General features: G+C 39.8%; 1 protein-coding gene and 1 pseudogene across 3 annotated transcripts in view; one reads left to right on the plus strand and one right to left on the minus strand.

Moving 5' to 3' along the window:
- The window catches only part of BICDL1 (BICD family like cargo adaptor 1), a 97,739-nt gene that overhangs the window by 36,778 nt on the left and 37,466 nt on the right, over positions 1-23,495 (plus strand). The window lies entirely within an intron of this gene.
- On the minus strand, positions 9,138-9,689 carry LOC112397260 (aurora kinase A-interacting protein pseudogene; annotated as a pseudogene).

Genomic DNA, 23,495 nt, shown 5'->3' on the forward strand with positions numbered 1-23,495 from the left:
CTCGTGGGTACATATTCAGAAAAAAATGAAAACATTAATTCAAAAAGATATATGGACTCCAATGTTTACAGCAGCACTATTTACAATATCCAAGACATGGGAACAGCCCAAGCACCCATCAACAGACAATTGGCTTAAGAAGATGTGGTGCACACACACACACACACACACACACACACACACACACACACACTCACACACACTGGAATACTACTCAGCCATAAAAAAGAGTGAAATTCTGCCATTTGTAGCAATGTGGTTGGACCTAGAGAATATTATACTTAGTGAAATAACTCAGACAAAGACAAATACTGTATGATATCATTATATGTGGATTCTAAAAAAATAAAACAAGTGAATGTAAATAGCAAAACAGAAACAGACTCCCAGATATAGAAGGCAAACTAAACTAGTGGTTACCACTGGGGAGAGGGAAGAGGGGAGGGGCAAGATATAGGGGTATGGAATTAAAAGATATAAACTACTGTGTATAAAATAGATAAGCAACAAGGATATATTGTATAGCCCAGTGAATTATAGCCATTATCTTGTAATAACTTTTATTTATTTATTTATTTTTGGCTGTGTTGGGTCTTCGTTTCTGTGTGAGGGCTTTCTCTAGTTGTGGTAAGTGGGGGCCACTCTTCATCACGGTGCGTGGGCCTTTCACTGTCGCAGCCTCTCTTGTTGCGGGGCACAGGCTGCAGACATGCAGGCTCAGTAGTTGTGGCTCATAGACCAGTTGCTCTGTGGCATGTGGGATCTTCCCAGACCAGGGCTCGAACCCGTGTCCCCTGCATTGGCAGGCAGAATCTAAACCACTGCACCACCACGGAAGCCCTATCTTGTAATAACTTTTAATGGAGTATAATCTGTAAAAATCATTGAATCATCTGAAACTAATATAATATTGTAAATCAACTATACCTCAATAAAAAATATATAAACGTATATTGGGAACTTCTCCTTCCAGACAAGCTGGAATAACAGGAACCAGATTACCTTCCTACCTAAGAAAAACAAAAAAACCCTATATGAAACAATAGTTTTCAGGACACTGGGCATCAAACAATGAAGGATAGTGATCCCTGAGGGATGGCAAACAAAAGAGGTGAGCCCTACAATTGTCCCATCCTGCCTTGAGTTTCCAGGCTCTGACATCAGGAGCAGGAACTGAGCAGAGCCCAGTAGATTCCCTGAGGTAACATGGAGCTGTGAGTCTAGGGAGACCAGTGCAGCAACAGTTCATAGGACAGAGTATCAGAAAGAACAGATAGACGGAGAGAACCAGAGATCTGCGAAGTTCTCTCTTGAATACTCAGCAGAGACTGATTAGCACAAGACATGAGCAAACTAGTCAAGACTGGGAATTTGAAGAAATTAGAAGCAGTGTTGCCCAGTGCTCACACAGTGATGGCAACAGGCACTGTTACCACCAGCTAGACAGGAAAATTTCATAATTCATTAGACATTCGGTAGAGTACTCAGGAAGGTCTTGCCTTTGTAGTAGGGAATAATTAGCTCTAGACTGAGCACTGCTCTGGACCTACCTAACAAATCTTAAAAGCAAGATTCAAAAGGATCAAACCATGTCCAAGTAACTTAACTGTTTCCCAGAACAAAGCTCAAAAAGAATTATAGGAATAACAGAGGCAAGAAGACATGATCCATAAAGAGGAAAATCAATCCATTGAAACTGACCCAAAGCTGACACAGATATTAGAATTAGCAGAGAAGAACATTAAGAGAGTGATTATAACTTGTACTCTTTATGTTCAGAAGTTGAGTAGAGACACAGAATATATAAAATAGATCCAAGTAGAACTTCTAGGAATGAAAACTACAATGTCTGAGATGAAAAGTACACTGACAAGATTCATTGCAGATTAGACATTGCAGAGGAAAAGATTAGGGAATTTGAAGGCATAGCAATAGAAATTCTCCACAATGAAACACAAAAAGGAAAAGAAAAGAGCATCAGTTAGCTGCAGGACAACTTCAAGTGGCCTAATACAAGTGTAATTGGATTCCCCAAAGAGAGGGAAGTACAGAAATAATATCTGAAGAAATTGCTGAAAATTACCCAAACTTGATGGAAAGTATAAACCCACAGATCTGAGAAGCTCAAGGAACACCAGACAAAGAAACATGAAGAAAACTACACTGTCAGTTAACAATTTACTGCCTTTCAGCTCCAGATGCACCCTCAGTACACACTCTGAGATAAACAAAGGGATTCTTTAAAGTTAGCGTGATGTTAAGCTTTCTTAATACAGGGCTCTGGTGCTAGAGGGACACTGTAGGAGAAAGAAGCTCTCCTGCTGTTTCTGGTGCCGGTTGGGGGTCAGAGGTATCAGTGTGAGGACATCTGGTGTAGCCTTCCACAACGTGGTCTTTTTGCAATGTTTGCACCCTTGTCCTTTCTTCAGCTCTTTGAACATATAAACTAGAACCTCCATGTGACCCTGTGCTCTGAAGGCTTCCTTACCCCATCAACACTCAGACTCTCTCCTGCATGTCATTGGTTGCCAGTTACCTACTCCCCACCTGCACTCCACAGTATAGCTTATTGTTTGCCTGGGAACTCCAGACCACCTCTGACCTGGCTAAACTAGCAGACTTCTCTGCTATCCAGTGGGGCTATACCATACCTCCTCCCAATGAGGTCTGAACCCTTCCACATCTGTCCTTTATGGATATTCTCATTCAGCTATAGTGTACCATATAGGGTTTCCTTATTTCTTTTAGTTACTCTTTTATCATGGTTAATAACCCTTTATATTAAATTCCCTCTTTTTTTTTTTACATCTTTATTGGAGTATAATTGCTTTACAATGGTGTGTTAGTTTCTGCTTTATAACAAAGTGAATCAGCTATACTTATACATATATCCTCATAGGTCTTCCCTCTTGCGTCTCCCTCCCTCCCACTCTCCCTATCCCACCACTCTAGGTGGTCGCAAAGCACTGAACTGATCTCCCTGTGCTATGCGGCTGCTTCTCACTAGCTATCTGTTTTACATTTGGTAGTGTTTATATGTTCATATATATACACTACCACTCTCTCACTTTGTCCCAGCTTACCCTTCCCCCTCCCCATGTCCTCAAGTCCATTCTCTAGTAGGTCTGCATCTTTATTCCTGTCCTGCCCCTAGGTTCTTCATGACCTTTTTTTTTTTTTAGATTCCATATATATGTGTTAGCATACGGTATTTGTTTTTCTCTTTCTGACTTACTTCACTCTGTATGACAGACTCTAGGTCCATCCACCTCACTACAAATAACTCAATTTCGTTTCTTTTTATGGCTGAGTAATATTCCATTGTATATTTGTGCCACATCTTCTTTATCCATTCATCTTAAATTTCCCTTCTTAATCTACTATGTGATTTCTTTCTCCTGGTTGGACCCAACTGCTACATGCACTAAGGCACACAATAATCAAATTGCTTAAAACTGGTGATAGAGGGAAAATCTTAAAAGCAACCAGAGAAAAAGACACAGTACGTAAAGGGGAACAAAGAAATGAATGACATCATATTTCTCATCAAAAATAATGTAAGAGGGAATATAATGGAGCACATGTTTAAAGAACTGAAAAGAAATCTTTCAATCTAGAATTCTACACACAGTGAAAATATATTTTGTAAGTTAAGGTGAAAGACATTTTCAGATATACAAAATAATTTATCAGCAGATTTACACTGTAAAAAAATGCTAAAAGAAGTTTTTCAGGCAAAAGGGAAAATGATACCAGGTGGAAATCTGGATCTACACAGAAGAACGGAGAGAGCTAGAAATGGTAATTATATGTAAATACAGTTTTTTTCTTATTATTGAAATGTCTTTAAATCATAATTGACTATTTAAACAAAAATGATAACAATGTATTATGGGGTTTATAACATTTATAAAAATAAAATGCATTACAACAATAGCCTAAAGGTCAGAAGGGGAGAAATGGAAGTATGCTATTATAAAATTATTATACTGTGTGTGAAGTGGAAGGATAACACTTAATGGTAGACTGTGGTAAGTTAAAATGAATATCATATACCCTAAAGCAATCACTAAAATAATAAAACAAAGAATTATAGCTAATAAGCCAACAAACAAGATAAAATGGAATCATAAAAATATTTCATTAATTTTTTAAAGGCAGAAAGAGAGGAAAAATAGAAGAACATATAGTACAAATAGAAAACAAATAGAAGGTGATAGACTCAAACCTAAACTTATCAATAGGTCACATTAAATGTAAATGGTTAAAACACCAGCAGTTAAAAAGCAGAATCTGTCTGATTGGATAAAAAAGGAAGGCACTAATAGGTTAAAAATAAAGGGATGGAAAAATTATACCATACTATTGCTAGTCAAAAGAAAGCTGAAGTGGCTACATTATTTAATATCAAATAATGTAATAAAGTACATTCCAGAGCAAAGAATATTACCAGCAATAGAGAAGCCCATTTCATAATGGTGAAGAGGTCACTCAAGAGAACATAACAGTCCTAAATGTTTATGCCTTTAATAACAGAGTTTCAAAATACATGAAGCAAAAAGCGATAGGACTGAAAGCAAAAATAGACAAATTCACAATTCAATTTATCTCTCTCAATTACTGATAGAACAAGTAAACAGAAAATAAGGTTATAGGAGACTTGAACCAACTATCAACCAGGTCTGATTAGACCTAGACTTGATAGAATACTCCACCTAACAATAGCAGGATGTACATTATTTTCAAGTACACATCTTACCAAGACAGACCATATTATGGGCCGTAAAAGTCTAAATAAATTAAAAATAAGTGAGGTTTATCCTAGGAATTTAAGGTTGATTTAACCTTCAAATATTAATTAATATAATTCACCTATTAACATACTAAAAGAGAAAGACCATATGATTATCTCAGACACAAAGCATTTGACCAAATCCAACATCCATTCCTGATGAAAACTCTCAGCAGGCTAGGAATTGAAGAGAACTTTTTGATAAGGGTCATTTACAAAAAACCTACAGGTAACATACTTAAATGGCAAAAGACTCCTGAGGTTAGGAACAAGGCAAGGATGTCTGCTCTCTCCACTTTTTTTTTAATTGAGGTATAATTGACACATAACATTATATTAGTTTCAGTTGTACAACATAATAACTTGATACTTGTATATATTGTAAAATGATAGCCACAGTAAATCTGGTTAACATCTGTGACCATACATAGTTAGAAAATTTTTTCCTTATATAAACTTTTATTAGCTATAGTCAACATGCTGTATATTACATCCCCATGACTTATTTTATAACTGGAAATTTGTACCTTTTGACCTCCTTCACCTGTTTCACCCACCCTTGCCTCTGGCAACTACCAATCTGTTCTCTGTATCTATGAGCTTGGGTATATTTTTGGTTTTGGTTTTGCTTTTTTTAGATTCCACATATAAGTGAGATCATATGGTATTTGTCTTTCTTTGTCTGACTTATTTCACTTAGCAAATTCCCTCTACGTCTATACATGTTGTTGCAGATGGCAAGACTTCATTATTTTTATGGCTGAATAATATCCCATTGTATATATGTACACCATATTTTCTTTATCTGCTTATTCATCAGTGGACATTTAGGTCGTTTCCATATCTTGGCTGTTGTAAATATGCTGCAGTGAACATGGAAGTGCATACATCTTTTCGAGTGTCTTTTTTTTTTAATTTATTTATTTTTGCCGCATTGGGTCTTTGTTGCTGCATGCGGGCTTTCTCTAGTTGCGGCGAGCGGGAGCTACTCTTCGTTGTAGTGCACAGGCTTCTCATTGCAGTGGCTTGTCTTGTTGTGGAGCATGGGCTCTAGGGTGCGCAGGCTTCAGTAGTTGTGGTGTGCAGGCTCTAGTTGTGGCTTGTGGGCTCTAGAGTGCAGGCTCAGTAGTTGTGGCGCACGGGCTTAGTTGCTCCGTGGCATGTGGGATCTTCCCGGACCAGGGATTGAACCCGTGTTACCTGCATTGGCTGGTTAGAGTGGTTCTTAACCACTACACCACCAGGGAAGTCCCGTGAGTTCTTTTTTGCCTCTGCTGCTTCCCACAGCACCTGAGTGATCCGCAGTCTGGACATAACAAATTCCAGTTTGTCTCTAGGTGTCCTATTTCCCAGAGGATCAAAAACTTTAGAGTTGAACAGATTTCAGATTTCTCAGATAGAATATGCTTCCAGATATGAACTTAGAATCTACTCTGTTTAAATTTTTCTAGTTTTGGTTTTCACAAATTCAGCAAACATTTATTGAGAACTGACTACCAGCTACAGGCAAGGCATCAAGTTATCCATCACTATCTTATTTTCTGATGCATTTCAAAGGAAGTTGGAGACATCAGTATACTTTACTCCTTAATACTTTAGGATGTATACCATTAACTAAAGTTCAGCGTTTGTTTACAGTTTCTTTTGTATTTGTGTCTGTAACTTTGTGTGCCAGGCACATGATAGGTGCTTATCAAACGTCTATTGAATATATGAATGACTGAGTCAGATCAAAACACAAAAAGAAAGAAGACTGGAGTGTGTGCATTCATGAAAGTGGTAGAACCCTATGCAGTTTGCAAAGGGCATTTTGTATCTGCTGCCTTGACAGTCTCAAAATAAAATTCCTTCCACCATACTTTCCCTTCAATCCATTACGTGTATACGAAGGCCCACACATACCTGTGTTAGAATATTCCTTTCTCAGAGGCAAAACATTCCATTCTCAGAAGCCAGGAAGAGGGAATCTTTTAGGAAAATGAGGACAGAATAAATCGATGCTCCTCTTCCTGGTGTGGCTCTGGGGTCATGCTGGGCATGAGCCATGACAAAAACAGCTGATTAGGGTTTAAAGGGAGGTTTGTTTGCTTGCTTGCTTGCTTGCTTATTTGGGGGGGCTTTTGGTCTCAGTATCTCATGGCCTAGCCAGGCTGTCCTCCATATAGACCTGTCACTTTTAGGCTAACGGATGGGTTAAAGAATGGGCAGTTTCTGCTTATCTAAATTCTGCCCATTTTTCCAGGACCAGCTGGCAGTTCAGCTCCTTCGTGAAGACTTCCCTCACCATTCTAGCAATGATTGCTTCATTTTCTGAGCTCATTATCACTGACTTAGCACTTACTATTCATTGCCTTGGAGATTTTGTTTTAACTTATTTTTTTATTGAGGTATAATTGATTTACAATATTACATTAGTTTTAAGTGTACACATAGTGATTCAAAATTTTTTAGATTATATTCCATTGAAAGTTATTATAAAATATGGGCTGTATTTCCTGTGCTGTATAATATATCCTCATAGCTTATTTATTTATTTATTTTAAATAATTTTATTGATTGATTGATTTTTTGGCTGCGTTGGGTCTTTGTTGCTGCACTCGAGCTTTCTCTAGTTGTGAGTGGGGGCTAGTCTTCGTTGCAGCGTGCGGGCTTCTCATTGTGGTAGCTTCTCTTGTTGCAGAGCACAGGCTCTAGGCATGTGGGCTTCAGTAGTTGCGGCTCGTGGGCTCAGTAGTTGTGGCTCACGGGCTCTAGAGCGCAGGCTCAGTAGCTGTGGCGCACGGGCTTAGTTGCTCCACAGCATGTGGGATCGTCCTGGACCAGGGCTCGAACCCGTGTCCCCTGCATTGGCAGGCGGATTCTTAACCACTGTGCCACCAGGGAAGGCCCGCTTATTTATTTTTTACATAGTAGATTGTAGCTCTTTATCCCCTACCCCTAATCTGCCCCTCCCCCTCCCTCTTCCCACTGGTAACCGCTAGTTTGTTCTCTATATCTGTGAGTCTGTTTCTGTTCTGTTATATTCATTAGTTTGTTTTATTTTTTTAATTCCATGTATAAGTGATAACATACAGTATCTGTCTTTCTCTGACTTTATTTCACTAAGCATAATACCCTCCAGGTTCATCTATGTTGTTGAAAATGGCAAAAGTTCATTTTTCTTTAATGGCTGAATAGTATTCCTGTGTGTGTGTGTGTGTGTGTGTGTGTGTGTATCACATCTTCTTTTAAAAATTTTTTAAAAATTTTATTGGAGTGTAGTTGATTTACAATGGTGTGTTAATTTCAGATGTACAGCAAAATGGTTCAGTTATACATATACATATACAGGAAAATAATCTGAAAAAGAATGAATATAGGTTATTACAGAATATTTAGTAGAGTTCCCTGTGCTATACATTACGTCCTTGTTGGTTATCTATTTTATATATAGTAGTGTGTATATGTTAATCCCAAGCTCCTAATTTATCCCTCCCTCCCACGTTTCCCCTTTGGTAACCATGAGTTTGTTTTTGAAATCTGTGAGTCTGTTTCTGTTTTGTAAATAAGTTCATTTATATCATGTTTTAAAAATTAGATTCCACATATGAGTGATATCATATGATATTTGACTTTCTATGTCTGACTTACTTCACTTAGTATGATAATCTCTGGGTCCATCCATGTTGCTGCAAATGGCATTATTTTCTTTTTTATGGCTGAGTAATATTCTATTGTATATATGTACCACATCTTTTTTATCCATTCCTCTGTTGATGGATATTTAGGTTGCATTCATGTCTTGGATATTGTAAATAGTGCTGTAGTAAACATTGGGGTGAATGTATCTTTTCAAATTATGGTTTTGTCCAGATATATGCCCAGGAGTGGGATTGCTGGATCATATGGTAGTTCTATTTTTAGTTTTTTAAGGAACTTCCATACTGTTCTCCATAGTGGTTGTATCATTTTACATTCCCACCAGCAGTGTAGGAGGGTTCCCTTTTTTCCACACCCTCTCCAGCATTTATTGTTTGTAGAGTTTTTGATGATGGCCATTCTGACCAGTGTAAGGTGATACCTCATTGTAGTTTTGATTTGCATTTCTCAGATAATTAGTGATGTTGAGCATCTTTTCATGTGCCTTTTGGCCATCTGTGTGTCTTCTTTGGAGAAATGTCTATTTAGATCTTCTGCCCATTTTTTGATTGGGTTGTTTTGGGGTTTTTTTGGGTTTTTTTTTGATGGCTAAGTTCTCCAAATATTTATTACAGTGGGTCATCAGCAGTAACAGGGCTGGGGGAGGGACACACGAGACTCATTTGCCCCTCAGGTAGAGCTCGGGGGTCTGCCAGCCTGCGGGGGCTTACTTCAGGCCCGCCTTCCGCCAGATGCGCCTCAGGTCTCTCTCGAACCTCATCTGCTTCCGTTTCAGGCGTCCCTCCCTGACTTTCTGCCGCAGGAACCAGGTCCTCTTGACCAGCTTGCGGTACTTGTGATGATTCATCTTCTGCTGGCGGATCTTGAGCAAGTTTTTGGACTGTATCTGGGGTGTGTCCCAGACCTCCTTACCCCCCTGCTCGACCCCTTCCCCAACCTGGCTGGGCGGACACTCATAGACTTGGGCTGGAGACACAGTCCCTGGGGCCCCAGCATCCAGTCTGGGCAGGAGGTAGCGAACGGTCAGCCAGCTCGCCAGGGGGCTGATAGACATCTTCCTGGGGACCAGCATCTCCTCAAGCTCCATGTGGACCCGCCTGTCAGGGAGGGAGGCAACCCCACTTGGGCCTGTTGGTTGCATGCTGTAGCGAGGCCTGCAGGCATGCCTGCCCAACACCTCGCAGACAGGCCAAGGCCCACTACAACCTGCCCAGGGAACAGCCCAGAGCAGCTGGGAAGTCAGGCGCACCATGAACATGGTCTGTGCTTGGCAGCGGCCCCAGGCACTCAGCAGAGCGCTCGGGTGGTGTCGACGCTCGGGTCTTAGGCCCCGAGCCCCAGCCAGCGGCGGTCGCCTCCGCCGTCCCTGGAGCCCGCACACCGCGGCCTCACGCCGACTCTTCCCAGACGCAACCGGGAGACTCAGCTGACCATTCCACCGCGCTCGGGTTGTTTGTTTTTTTGACATAGAGTTGCATGAGGTGTTTGTATGTTTTGGAGATTAATCCCTTGTCAGTCACTTTGCAAATAATACCCTCCAGGTTCATCTGTGTTGTTGCAAATGGTGAAATTACATTCTTTTTTATGACTGAGTAATATTCCTGTGTGTGTGTGTGTGTGTGTGTGTGTGTGTGTGTGTCACATCTTCTTTATACATTCATCTGTTGATGGACAGAATGGTACTTGCTGACACCAGTGTCCACATGATAGAGCAAGCTCCCAAAAATGGCTGCCACCAGTGTCTTTGTCCCTAGGGTGAGCTCCAGTTGCCTCCTGCTTCTCGGGGAGACTCTACAAGATCAGCAAGTGTGTCTGACCCAGGCTCCTTTCAAATTACTGCTTCTGCCCTGGGTCCTGGAGCAGGTGGGATTTTGTGTGCACCCTTTAAAAGTGGAGTCTCAAAAAAAAAAAAAAAAAAAAAGTGGAGTCTCTATTTTCACTGCAGTAATTTTTCATTATCCTAATTTCAAGCTCATATTCACATTTTCCCAATTGACCTTCAAAGATATACTTTACTCTTGGTTTGCAAACCAGAATCCAATCCAGGACTATGCATTATGTTTGTTGCATTATATCTGGTCCCTTAAGTATTATTTATTGTAGTACAATTCCTCTTTTTCATTGACATGTTGAAGAAGCTGGGCCAGTTGATCTGTAGAAAGTTCCAGCTTCTGTATTTGTCTGGCTGCTTCCTCATAGTGACATTTAGCTCATTCTTCTATTCCCTGGCATTTCCTATTAACTGGAGGTTATATATTAAAGCTTACTGGATTCAAATCAAACATTTTTGGCTAGAAGATGTACATTTATGATGACAATGTGAGATCCTCCATTATTCAGTTGTGTTTTCTTGCTTTTGACAAGACATGTAATCTGTAGCGTTTTCAGGCATTGATTTTGAAGGATTCTGCTTTCAGCACCACCAAATACTGGAACATAATTTCTCATCCTTTGTAGTCATTGAACGTTTTGATAAAAATAGCATATCACCAACTAAATTTTCGCACGTAACTTTCCTATGATTCCTATGGTCATATGGTTTTGGTTCATATAATTTAGTATTCATATATTGGAAAATGAAACAGTATTAGTTTTAGACTAACATGAATTATATCTTATCTGTAAAAATGAGATTAAGAAGATTTCAAATGGATAAGATTACCTGACAAACCAAGAATTGTGTTTTAATGAGTACAGGTTTGGGAACATGCGAAGTACAATCAAGGCATGACTGGACTTATTTTTAACTAAATCATGATACTAAAGTTAACTAAACATAGAGGGGTTTGAGAGCTGCAGCCTGGTGGTGGGTCTCCTTCCCTGGAGTGGGAGTGCTGGGCTTGAACAGAAGTTTCTGGGCCATTGGTCCCTGGAGAGACCATAGCATGTGATTTTATGACTCTGATTGGCATATAAGATCATCCAGGAGACTCCCAAACTGGAATTTGGCTTCATATGCCAATTTCTTTGAAGGGATGCAGGGATCAGCAAACTTTTTATTTGTTATCTCACCGTTGCTGGTGGGCAGGAGTCAGCCTGGCTTAACTGAGCCCCTATGCTCTAGGTCTTACAAGCCCCTCCACAGGCACAGCCCCTCCTTCCAGAGGAACCACTCTCCAGACTTTTATGGTAATCAGTCCTTTCCTTTGTGGCTGGCAGGGGCTACTCTTCGTTGCGGTGTGCGGGCTTCTCATTGCGGTGGCTTCTCTTGTTGCGGAGCATGGGCTCTAGGCACACAGGCTTCAGTAGTTGCAGCACATAGGCTCAGTAGTTGTGGCGCAGGCTCTAGAGTGCAGGCTCAGTAGTTGTGGCACACAGGCTTAGTTGCTCCGCAGCATGTGGGATCTTCCCAGACTAGGGCTTGAACCTATGTCCCCTGCATTGGTAGGTGGATTCTTAACCGCTGCAACACTAGTGAAGTCCCTTCTCTGATTATTCTTCAAGATAGATTCCTAGCAGTAAAATTAATGGATCAGAAAGTGTAACCATGGAAGATAATTTCAGGACTTCTGTGGATTTACTCCATAATCAGAAGGATAGCCTTTATTCTAGTTTAATTCTTGTACAGTGTAAACTAGCTACACTTTGTTTAGTGTGGCAGCAAACTATAGAATCAGTAAGCAATTTCCTTGTATTGGATCATCAGACTCGTTTTCTTCCTCAGATTCATCTGGAAATGTATTTCTTTTCCTTTTTTTTTCTTTCTAATGTATCCCTCCCTCCCCCCTCCTCCACTTCCCCTTTGGTAACCATAAATTTGTTTTCTATGTCTGTGAGTCTGTTTTTGGTTTTTTTTGTTTTTGTTTTTGTTTTTTGGCTGCTTTGGGTCTTAGTTGCAGCAGGTGAGACCTTCGTTGAGGCATGCAGGATATTTCATTGCAGCGCACAGGCTCTTTATGGTGTGCGGGCTTCTCTCTAGTTGTGGCATGAAGGTTTTCTCTTTCTAGTTGTGGTACACAGGCTCCAGAACGCATGGGCTCTGTAGTTTGCGGCACACGGGCTCTATAGTTGAGGCGTTCAGGCTTAGTTGCCCTGCGGCATGTGGGATCTTAGTTCAACCCGGGATCAAACCCATGTCCCCTGCATTGGGAGGCGGATTCTTTACCACTGGACCACCAGGGAAGTCCCTGTTTTTGTTTTATAAATAATTTCATTTGAACTATTCTTTAGATTCAACGTATAAGTGATGTCATATAATATTTGTCTTTCTCTGTCTGACTTTTTTCACTTAGTATGATAAACTCTAGGTCCATCTGGAAATGTACTTCTTTCATGCTTCCTAATACCCATTCATTTGGGTTTATGTAGTAATTATGGCTGATTGGTGGGAAAGCTTAGAACTGTTGATTCTCATTGTATAGAAATAGCAATTATCCATGATCAAATGTATAAATAAAGACATTGATTCAGTATGCTTTGAGGATTCACTTTCCAGAACTTAAGTTCTATCAATTGAATGTTTTAATATGCATGCTTCTATGTTGTTGCTTTCACTTTAGCAGATGTAAAATGCGTGTGTTCATTTACCTGTTTCATGTCCTTCCTTGAAAGCAGGGCTGCGTCCTAGTCAGTGCCTAACATCTTTCCTTGCCTGTGGTGGATGTTCAATAACTGTGTGTTGGAATAGTATTGGATTACCATGTTATTTGGAATTGTTGCTTTTTGCTCTTCCTCTTAATATGTTAGGTCTATTAATGAATGATTATTTTGATTTTTACAGCACCTTCTCCTCTACCTAGGAGCTGTGAGGTGGCAGGTTGTTTGGATTCTTTTTGGTTTGGAATAATTATTCTGACATTTAAATGAGCCTCTGTCTGAAAGTGCGCAAATTTTCATTTCTATCTTTTTAAGCTTCCTTGCTCCCGAGAAATTTCAGGTTTATAAGACTGCAGTTAATTAATAATCTCCACCATCGCATCCCAGATAAGACGGGAGGTGACAGAAAGGAAGCAGAAACAAGTTTAAATAGAATGGTGCTTAGCAGTGAGATAGCACTTTATACTTGAAAGCCTTCGCAGACATTATCAATTTTCCAACACATTGGAGAAGTCGGAAATGGGTTTTCATTATGTACTTAATTGCTGAGAAAGTGAGAGATGCTTTTAATCTCTTAACTCTTCCTGAGAAGTGGACATTCACTTGGAACAACTTACTTTTTTTTTTTAAAGTTTAGGTGTGTTTATTTATTTTTTAATTTATTTATTTTGATTATTTTTGGCTGTGTTGGGTCTTCGTTGCTGTGCACGGGCTTTCTCTAGTTGTGGCAAGCTGGAGCTACTCTTCGTTGTGGTGCGCGGGCTTCTCATTGCAGTGGCTTCTCTTGTTGCAGACCGCAGGCTCTAGAGTGCACGGGCTTCAGTAGTTGTGGCACACAGGCTCAGTAGTTGTGGCTCACGGGCTCTAGAGTGCAGGCTCAGTAGTTGTGGCACACGGGCTTAGTTGCTCTGCGGCATGTGGGATCTTCCTGGACCAGGGCTCGAACCCGTGTCCCCTGCATTGGCAGGCGGATTCTTAACCATTGCGCCACTGGGGAAGCCCCTCTGTTTTTCTTAATCTGAATTTTTAAAAAGAGACTCATCCTTTGACCTTCCATTTTTCTCAGGAGACAACTGAGTCAACTTCGAGGCTTATGGGTTTCGTCTTCACGAAGTCAACACACTAGGCAGTTTGCAGAAGCAGTAAGCTCCTCTTGCTCCCTCACCATTTTGGAGAAACAAGAAGATAGAACAGATGCCAACTCAGAACACAAAGTAACGTCTAATTGCCCCTGAAGGGTGGTTTGGCTGTGGGTAGAGTTAGTTTGTCCCATGTGTTTGAAGGTCTGAGGAAACCGAGGCCAGATTGCTTACATGAATTGCTTATGTTCACCCAGTTAGGAATGGAGTCCCGTGACAGGTGATCCCTGTCCCAATACTTTTTGGTTCTTAACCTTTTTTCCATCAAGACACATGTTTAATTTGTCCAGAGAGCTAGCTCTAACTATAATACAATACCTTTTCTCTTCTAGTCAAGAAAATATAGCGAGTGAACATTTTGAATTTGTGACTATTGAAATTTTCTGAAGAAATGAAATATTTACTTCATTACTCTGTTAGTAATAACAAATGACTTGCAACATATCTCACAACTGATCATGACCAAACAGTATGTTCATAGTTAGAGCTTTATATAATATCTTTTAATTAATATTTTTTTCAAAATAGTAAATGGACATCATTAGAAGTCTTTCAGTATGTTTGATTTCTTAAAACAAAAACAAACAAAAGTCCCAGCAGTCTTTGCCTCCCCACTTGCTTGTACCAAGCATAGTTCTTATTTTTTTCACTGTTGGTTTTCTTTAAGTCATTTTTTGTCAACTGATTGCCTGTTGTGAGCCAAGCCCTTTCTGAATCCTGGAGAAGTGGCAAGAGGTGAGCCACCCTTTCCTTGAGGAGCCTATAGTCAAACGCTAGTGATTGTTTTGAGGAAATAACTTGTTATACTGGGAAAGTAACTTAACCTCTCCAAAGTTCAGTTTCCTCATCTAAATAGTGTGTTACTAATACCTGCCTAACAGGTATCATTATGAGGACTTCAGGAAATAATTCACGTGACAGCACTTAGCACTGGTACCTGGTGCAGGATAGGCACTCAGGGATTGTTCATTCAGTTTGCATCTGGGGAACCATGTAAGATGCTATCATTAGATAATTAAATTATGATATGAAAGCCATTTTAAAAATATGAATTGAGAGACAGAAGCAAGAACTGAGAGCTAGGGTTTATTAGGCTCTGTGGAGGATGTAGGGTTTAAAGAGGATCAGAGCTTAGATGATGAAGTATAGGTATTATCAGGGTGAGGAATGGATTGGCTCTGATTTGGAGGAAGAGTTTGGGCTCCCCTACTTAAGTCTCAGCAGCTTTTATCCCCACATAGTATCTGTATTGCTTCCCCAGTGATGTCACAGAAAGTAATTCTGCACCCAGTGGTAAAACCCTATGGAGCCAAACCTTGTCAGCATTATTGCTATTTCCATGGCAACCATCAGATGATATATAATCTTAGTAAGGCAAGTTGTGAGAAGTATTTTCATCAACAAATGCCCAAATTTACTTGTAGGATGTCCCATAGGAGATCACCCAGCCACTTAGCTGCTGTCTCCAAAATCTAAACCCTGTTCTTCCACATTTCCATGTTTGAACATTTAGTGGGAAATTTTTTTTTTTTGCGGTATGCGGGCCTCTCACTGTTGTGGGCTCCGGACGCACAGGCTCAGTGGCCATGGCTCACGGGCCCAGCCGCTCCACAGCATGTGGGATCTTCCCGGACTGGGGCATGAACCCGTGTCCCCTGCATCAACAGGCGGACTCTCAACCACTGTGCCACCAGGGCAGCCCCTGTGGGAGACATTTTTAAGAAAAAAATCTTGCCATGGATTTTTTCCATAAGGGAATATCATTATGCTTGAATTCTGTTCGAATAGTTTTTGCAAAATGGACATAACCAATAAGGTAAATCTGAGGGGGGGAAAAGGCTTTTATATCCCAGTTATAGATATTTTTGTAACTATTGATAGAGTTTTGTGACTACTGGTAAGTAATTAGGTACAAAGGTAAAACTGGCTTGACTCATCTGTCAGTTTTACTCAAATGAAAGATTTAAAAATAAAATTCTTAATGTTTAAAAATAAAATTTTCCAAAAAAAAAATAAAATAAAATTTTCCTACTGAAAACTGAACTCATCCTGTAATATGGGGTATTTTATAGAATTTGTTTTGTTCTCTGTGACATTTTAGGAGTATGTTATAGACAACTGTAAGTTGAAAATGAATGAATATATACACGTTTTCCCTGTATTCAACAAATTTGTCTACTATGTGCCTGGCACAGTTCTGAGTATTGGGGTTACGGTGACAAACGAAATAAAGGCCCTGCCCCTGCCCTTTTGGAACTGACGTCAGGGGCAGAGAGAGAAGCAATAACTCAATTAACAAGCTAAGTATCAGGTGTGATAAGTGCTCTAGATTAAAATTAAACGGGGGTACTAGAGATTGACACATGTAGGGGTCAGGTGAACAAAGAAGGCCTCTCTGATGAGATGACATTTGGGAAGAGACACGAGTGAGTGAGGGAACAGGCCTTGTGAATACCTAAGGGAAGAGCGTTCCAGGCAGCGAGATAGCAAATGCACGGATGGTGATAAAGAGTATGCTCGACAGGGCTGAGGACAGCAGGGAGGCCAGGATGAATGGAACAGAGAGAACACAGTGGATAAAAGAGCAGATCAGAGATGGGGGGGGTGAGGGCAGGAATCTTTTAGAGTCTTATGAGCCATGATAAGGACTTTGTTATATTTTATTCTGAGTAAGATGGAAAATCTCTAGATTGTTTTGAACAGTGACATGATATGACTTGGGTTTTTAAAGAATTGCTCTGCTGTTTGGAGAGTAGACTCTAGGAGGACACGCAAGGCTGGAAGCAGGGGGAGACCACTTAGGTGATGACTTACTGCAGTCAGTAGTCTAGGTGAACGATGATACTGGCCAGACCTAGGGTGGAAAAGTGGAGACAGAGAGTAGCGGTAGGATGATGGATATTTCTTTTGCTTCATAAATACTCATAATGCTTATGCCAAGTACTGTTCTAACAGCTTTATAAACATCAACTCATTCATGCTCATAACAACCCTCTGAGGTAAATTTCAAAGGTACAGCCCACAGGATTTGTAGATGGATTGGATGTGGTGGGTAGAAGGGGAAAAAAAAGGAATCTGATAATTCCTTTATGTGGGCCTAAAACTTCTAAGAATGGAGTTGCCATCTCCTGAGAAAGGGAAGATGCAGGTAAAGCGTGTTGAGGTGGAGGGCCCTAGAACGAGGAGTTCGGTTTTCATATACATTGAGTTTGAGATGCACATCAGCTATCCAACTGGATGTGTTGAGTAGGCAGTTAGGTAGAGGAGCCTGAAGTTAGGGAATAGGTCAGGGCTGGAGATAAATTACAAAAGCTGTCTGAAAGCATTCAGGAAGAAGTGCCCACTGGAGGTCTGGTTGTTGCTGGTAAACCTAACCAGAGGTAGGTGTGAGGAGTCTTTTCCTGTGGGTGTGGTTGTAGAGTGGCATTTTCATTGGCTTTCAGATCAGACCTGCATTTGAATACTAGCTCTATCATTTACTGATTAAGTGACCTCAACTATGTGACTTAATCTCACTTAGCTTCACTTTCTTCATCCTTAAAACAGGTTAACAGGACATATCCTATAGCATTGTTAAGATAAAATGAAATAACGTGTTACCTAGAGCAGTGCTTGGAAATGGAGTGCTTAATAAATATTCATTATCTTTCTTTTCCTCAGATTTAGTTTGTTGCATTCAACCCAAACTAAAAGAACATGGGCTTCTCTTCAGGATAAAATACATGTGAATTTAAATATTTATTTATTGAGCTGCATCGGGTCTTAGTTGCAGCATGCGGGATCTTTCATTGCAGCACGCAGGCTTCTCTCTAGTTGTGGCATGTGGGTTCCAGAGCGTGTGGGCTCAGTAGTTGTGGCACAAGGGCTCTCTGGTTGTGGTGCATGGGCTCTAGAGTGTGGGCTTAGTTGCCCCGCGGTGGCATGTGGGATCTTAGTTCCCTGACCAGGGATTGAACCCACGTCCCCTGCATTGAAAGGCGAATTCTTAACCACTGGGCCACCAGGGAAGTCCCAAATAAATCTGAATTTAAAGCCTACTTCCATATATATACTTCCAGGGGTGCCTACTTAATGACAAGCTCCAAAAAGGATTTCATTCAAATCTATTTCCTATCAATCAGTAATGACCTTATAAAAGAAAGACTCCTGTGAGGTTTATAGAAGGCACAGGGGAAGAAGTTGTGGGTTCTGAGTATTAAAAGATTCCACATGCAAAAGCAGAGTGAAGGTATATGTAGAAGCACCAATCAGCAAATCAGCAGATCAGTCATAGGTAATTTACATCAAAGCAGTAAGTAAATCCGCCTGAGTCCTGGTGATGACCTATAGGAGGAAATAGTGCCCTTTCCTGGGGATAGGCTATTTAAATCAAAGGGAATTATCTCATTAATTACCTGATGATCCTGCTGGAAATTTGCTAAAGGGACACTCCTGTGGTTTAGCTTAATCCCACCTCTTTTTTTTTCCAGTTTTAGCTTGACTATCTCAAAAAGTACTCACTTAAGGGGTTCAGATTTTATCTCATACAGTAAACATTTGAGCACCTACTATGTGCTGTATACGTTTTTAAGCAAACAAGTATTAATATGAGTTCCAATTTCCTGTTCTTAAGTCATTCACAGTGTAAGAGAGAAAACACACATGTAAACAAATAAACAGAACAGACTGTGTAGTAAACAAATAAACAGAATAGAGTATGTAATACTCAAAATAGAGTATTATTACAGGACTGCAAATAATGTAGTCATTTTACCCTAGGAGATTATAAAAGCCATACAGGTGTCACCTCTGAACTGGGCCATTAAGGTTAAGAATTTATCAGGTGAAAATTTTCAGGGAAAGGTATTCCAAGAAGGGAGCGCACCATAAGCAAAATCACAGAGGCTTGTACAGGGAAAAAAGAAAAGAGCATAATTTGATTAATAGTTTTGTTTTTATGGTGGTGGGAAGAAGAAAGTGACCACCAATTTGGAAAGCAAATTCTCCTAAACCCTTTCCCACCTCCAAACAGGAGTATTTGAACATTCCAACCTTTAAGGTCTAGATGAGTCCCCGGGTGAGCCATATGACCAAAAGAAATAAAAAACATTAATAATACTAGAATTTTCTTTCTTTATTAGGATTAGCCGTGACAGTTATTTTCTAAGGGAATCCTGAGTGTGTCCCTAGGACAACACCATTTGTTTTCTTGTGAAGGACTCCTAAGTGTCTACTTACCCCAGCCCATTCCCATCACTGACCTAAATTAAAATTTAAGTAGAATGTCATTCAAAGTATCTATCTTCCCCCTCAGCCTTCCTGTTTATTATGAAAAGGTTCTCAGTTTCTCTTCCAAGTATCTCCATGTAATCTTTTGAAAGCATAAACATTTCAAATTCTGGGAAGTTTGCAGTGCTCATGGTATTTTCAACCCTGAGGGAACAGGGAGGCCTGTTCCAAGATAGACAGGTTCTTGTAGACAATGCAGTTCCTCAGTTTAGCTGGATAGTAATTCTTTTAGCTTGGCTACATTTCCATATCCACTCCCCTTTTTTTACCCCTGAGACCTTTCAAGGTTTCTCTATGGTCACCACACCACATCCGTGGATAAAAGAGAGTACCTAGATTCTCTGCAACACGGCCTCAGTGAGGGCTGTCATTCTCTCCAATCAATCTCTATGCCAAATTTTCTTAGGCTTTTTAAGATCTGTCCTCTTTTGTATTTAATCTTTTAGACTTTCTGGGCCAATGACTTGAACATCAGGTCTTCAATTCAGTTGATCTTTGAGGTTATTAGAGCTATAATAGTGATGCAGACAATAGTAGCAACAGAACAGCTCGCGCATGCAGTACTTACTGTGCACCAGGCACTCTTCTCAGCACTTTACATAGATTAATTTATCTCATCCTCACAATGACCTTTTGAGGCAGCTACCACTTTATCCTCATTTTACAAGTGAGGAAACTAAGGCACAAAGAGTGCTGCAGTTTTGCCTGAGGTTACACAATGCAGTAACTGGTAGAGAAGAAAGACCGTGTTCTTTTCAGAGCCTGAATTTGGAAGACAGTTTTCCCACAAGAGTTGAGTTTTATTCATCTCTGTATCCTCAATTAAAAGCATAGAAAGCAAGTGTTTTATCCATGTTGGAGTTAGTGCAAAGTGCCAGGCCATCGAGTGAACACAGTATTGTGTCATTTTGGTTTAAAAAAGAAAAAAGTACTACATGAATCAAAAGTTTTGATTATGAATACAGTATATTGGCAATATCTAGGGCCTGTTTTATTATATGAGTCCTCATAGAACATTTAAAAATAAAAATTTAAAAATCTGTTCTGACTTCTTCTGAAATACATTTTTTTTAACTAGCAGTAGGGATCTGACATTGAATAATGGCCCTCGTCCAGAAACAAAAGTGGATTAACATTTCTCCTTTTTTTCTTTTTCAATTAAGGTCTTTGATGCTGAGGGATTACGTTTGTGATAATGATGAAAAGGATGATAATAAAACCATTATTGTGCTCTAATTTTAAAGTTCTTTCAAATAAAACAAAATTAGACATGGCCCCTATCTGGTGGGCGTACACTTTCTAAATGTCATAGAGCAGCTTTCCACATATCTCATATAAGCAGGCATTCCCTCCCATGAGTAATAAACATTGTTAGTGGCATCAGGCTTTCCTTATTCTAGGGGATGAGTTTTTGGCATCCCTTAAAATCATCCAATATGTGACTCTGTTTTTGTCTAAAAGAAAAATAATGGTATTGAAATGGAAAGAAACTGAAAATAGTAGTCAAGCGCCAACTAGCTGTGTGATCTTAGGCAGGACCTTACTTTCGCTCACTCAAATCATATCAAGGGCCTCACTTTGTTGACCCATGCCTCAGTTTCATCAGCCACCAAATTAGTGGTTAGAGCCAGATAGTCTCGGAGGTTTCAACCTTCAAATTGCATGTTTTCCTTTGAGCAAATGTCAGTATTCTATTTGGAGTTTTCACTTTATCATAAATAATAGTAATAGCTATAACTTATTACATATTTAGTCAGTGCTAAACATTTTATCTACATTATTGTTACCAGAGAGGGACCCCTTCAAGGGCCCAAGAAGGGCTCTTGTCTAACACTCAGAAATGAATTGTCCGAGGAGCCATACGTGCTGATGAAGCAAAAGACTGTATTGAAAAGCGGCGCTCAAGCGGAGAGCATCAGCAGGGTGAGGAACCCAGGAGAACTGCTCTGCATCGTCGTGGCTCGAAGTCTCGGGTTTTGTGGAGATGGGGGTTAATTTCCGGGTTGTCTGTGCCCGGTCGTTTTGCTCATGCCCATGTTTGGTCTGACTCAGGGCTTTTCCTGGTGGCATGCACATCTCTCAGTCAATATGGATTCCAGCGTGAGTGTTTCTGGGAGGTTGGCAGGATATACTATGGGCTGGCATCTCCTCCCTCTTTTCGACCCCTCCTCATTCTTCTCGTTGGCGGCAGTTTGTCAGTTCCTTGTTCCCTATTGGGACCTTCTCTTGTGAGACAACTTATGCAAGCAGTTATTTTCATGCCTGGCCAGGGCAGATGGTTCCGGTCCACGGTTCCCTAACATTATTTCATTTTAATGCTGGCATAACTGTTAAGGTAGATCTTTTAATCACCATTTTTCAGATGAGGAAACTGAGGTATAGTGATTGTATAGTTTTCTCAAGATCACACAGCTGTATTCTTTGTTGTTCCTTCTCGTAAGACATCTACGATATTTTGTCTTGAGCTATGTGTGCATTTCTCTTACTACCTGTCAGTATGTACAAATATTCTGTACCTTATATTGGCTTCTTCACGAGTGTTCATCTCATTCTCCTTCAGCTACTTGAGGATGGAGATTGTGTCTTGTATTTTTTATATACCTCATAGGGACATGAAACTGTAAGTTTTAGAACTTTAAAAGTTTAAAAGTAATAATAATAACTTCTCTTCCCCCTCAATCTTTCTAAGCTTATGCTGTCTGAGGTTTGTTGTGATTGTTGTATCACTCTCCCAAGCCTCATTATTACTAAAATTTCTGATCTTTATTTCATGTTAATTTTTTTTTTTTTTTTTTTTTTTTTTTTTGGGGGGGGGGGACCCTACCTATTTTTAAATAAAATAACTTTATTTTCCCTAATTATTAAGATAATACACACTACTATAGAATATTCAAACTTTATGACAAATTTTTTTCCGAAATGAACATCACTAGGAATCTCATCCTCTAGAGATAATCACTGATAGCATTTTGATGAACAGCCTTCCAGGCCTTCTATGCATGTGTGCACTTAAATAAACATATACACATAATCTTAGGTAAATAGGATCAAATATGCTGGGTTTTTTTCACTTTATATTACATTGTTGAAATCTTTCCATATTAATGCAAGCAATCAGTGCGTGGGTGATTCAGTGGTAGAGTTCTCACCTGTCATATTAGTGCAGGTAGATGTATATAGCATTCCATTGCACTGATACATCCAATCTGCTAACAGTGAACACTTGGGTTGCCTCCAGTCTTTTACTGTTGCAAACAATTATGCAGTGAACATCCTTCTACATAAATCTTGGGTACAAAGTGAGTTTCATCTGTCTGCATCGCATATCTGAACTAAGGTAGTATTAATTAGTAAAGTAGTACAGCAGATGTCCATAGCCACACCATTATCATGTAACAGCATAAATTTACAAGGACCCAGTAACCCAACATGGATTAGACGGGCAAATGTCTACCTGTAACAGGCATGGAACTTTGGGTTGTTCAGAAAAACATAATCCCATTAAGCTAAAATAAAATGAAAAGCTTGATCAATATGAAACTTATCTTCATTTTGTTAAAATCTTAAATTTTTCACTTGAAAGAATTGTTAGGTGTTTGTTTCTGTGTTTACTTTGGCTTGGTAGTAAAGTAGTACTTTGCAAAGTCTAGAGAGGATGCTCTGTATTCTAAAGTGAAAAATAGAACTTGATAGGAAAACTGTCTTTCTGATAAAACATAAACCATTCATTCTCCAAATATGTTTTAAGCACCAGGGATGTACTAAATAATGTGGATACTAGGGCTCAAAGTCTAGCAGGAGAGAGATTAAAATAGTTAATCTAGTTGAAACCCAAGATGAGAGACCAGGAAGAGAAAATGTTTTTCTTTGAATATTTGCAAACATCAGTACTCTACTTACTATGTCTCAGGTTTGGTTTTGTTTTCTCATTCTCTAACCTTTCTCTATCAACTGCATTGCTATTAAAATTTTAAGTCCCTGTTTTTTGTGATTTGGTTTTCCATCCTTTTCAGTCATTCTCCCTAAATTGGTATCTCATTTGTTTACCTTTCAGTTACTCGTTATGTGACCCTTATGTATCCCTTCTGGGCCTCAGTTTCCTTATCTGTGCAATGAGGGAG

This window comes from Neophocaena asiaeorientalis, unplaced genomic scaffold (genome assembly GCF_003031525.2).
Source record: "Neophocaena asiaeorientalis asiaeorientalis breed wild unplaced genomic scaffold, Neophocaena_asiaeorientalis_V1.1 scaffold648, whole genome shotgun sequence".
NCBI classification, from domain to species: domain Eukaryota; kingdom Metazoa; phylum Chordata; class Mammalia; order Artiodactyla; family Phocoenidae; genus Neophocaena; species Neophocaena asiaeorientalis.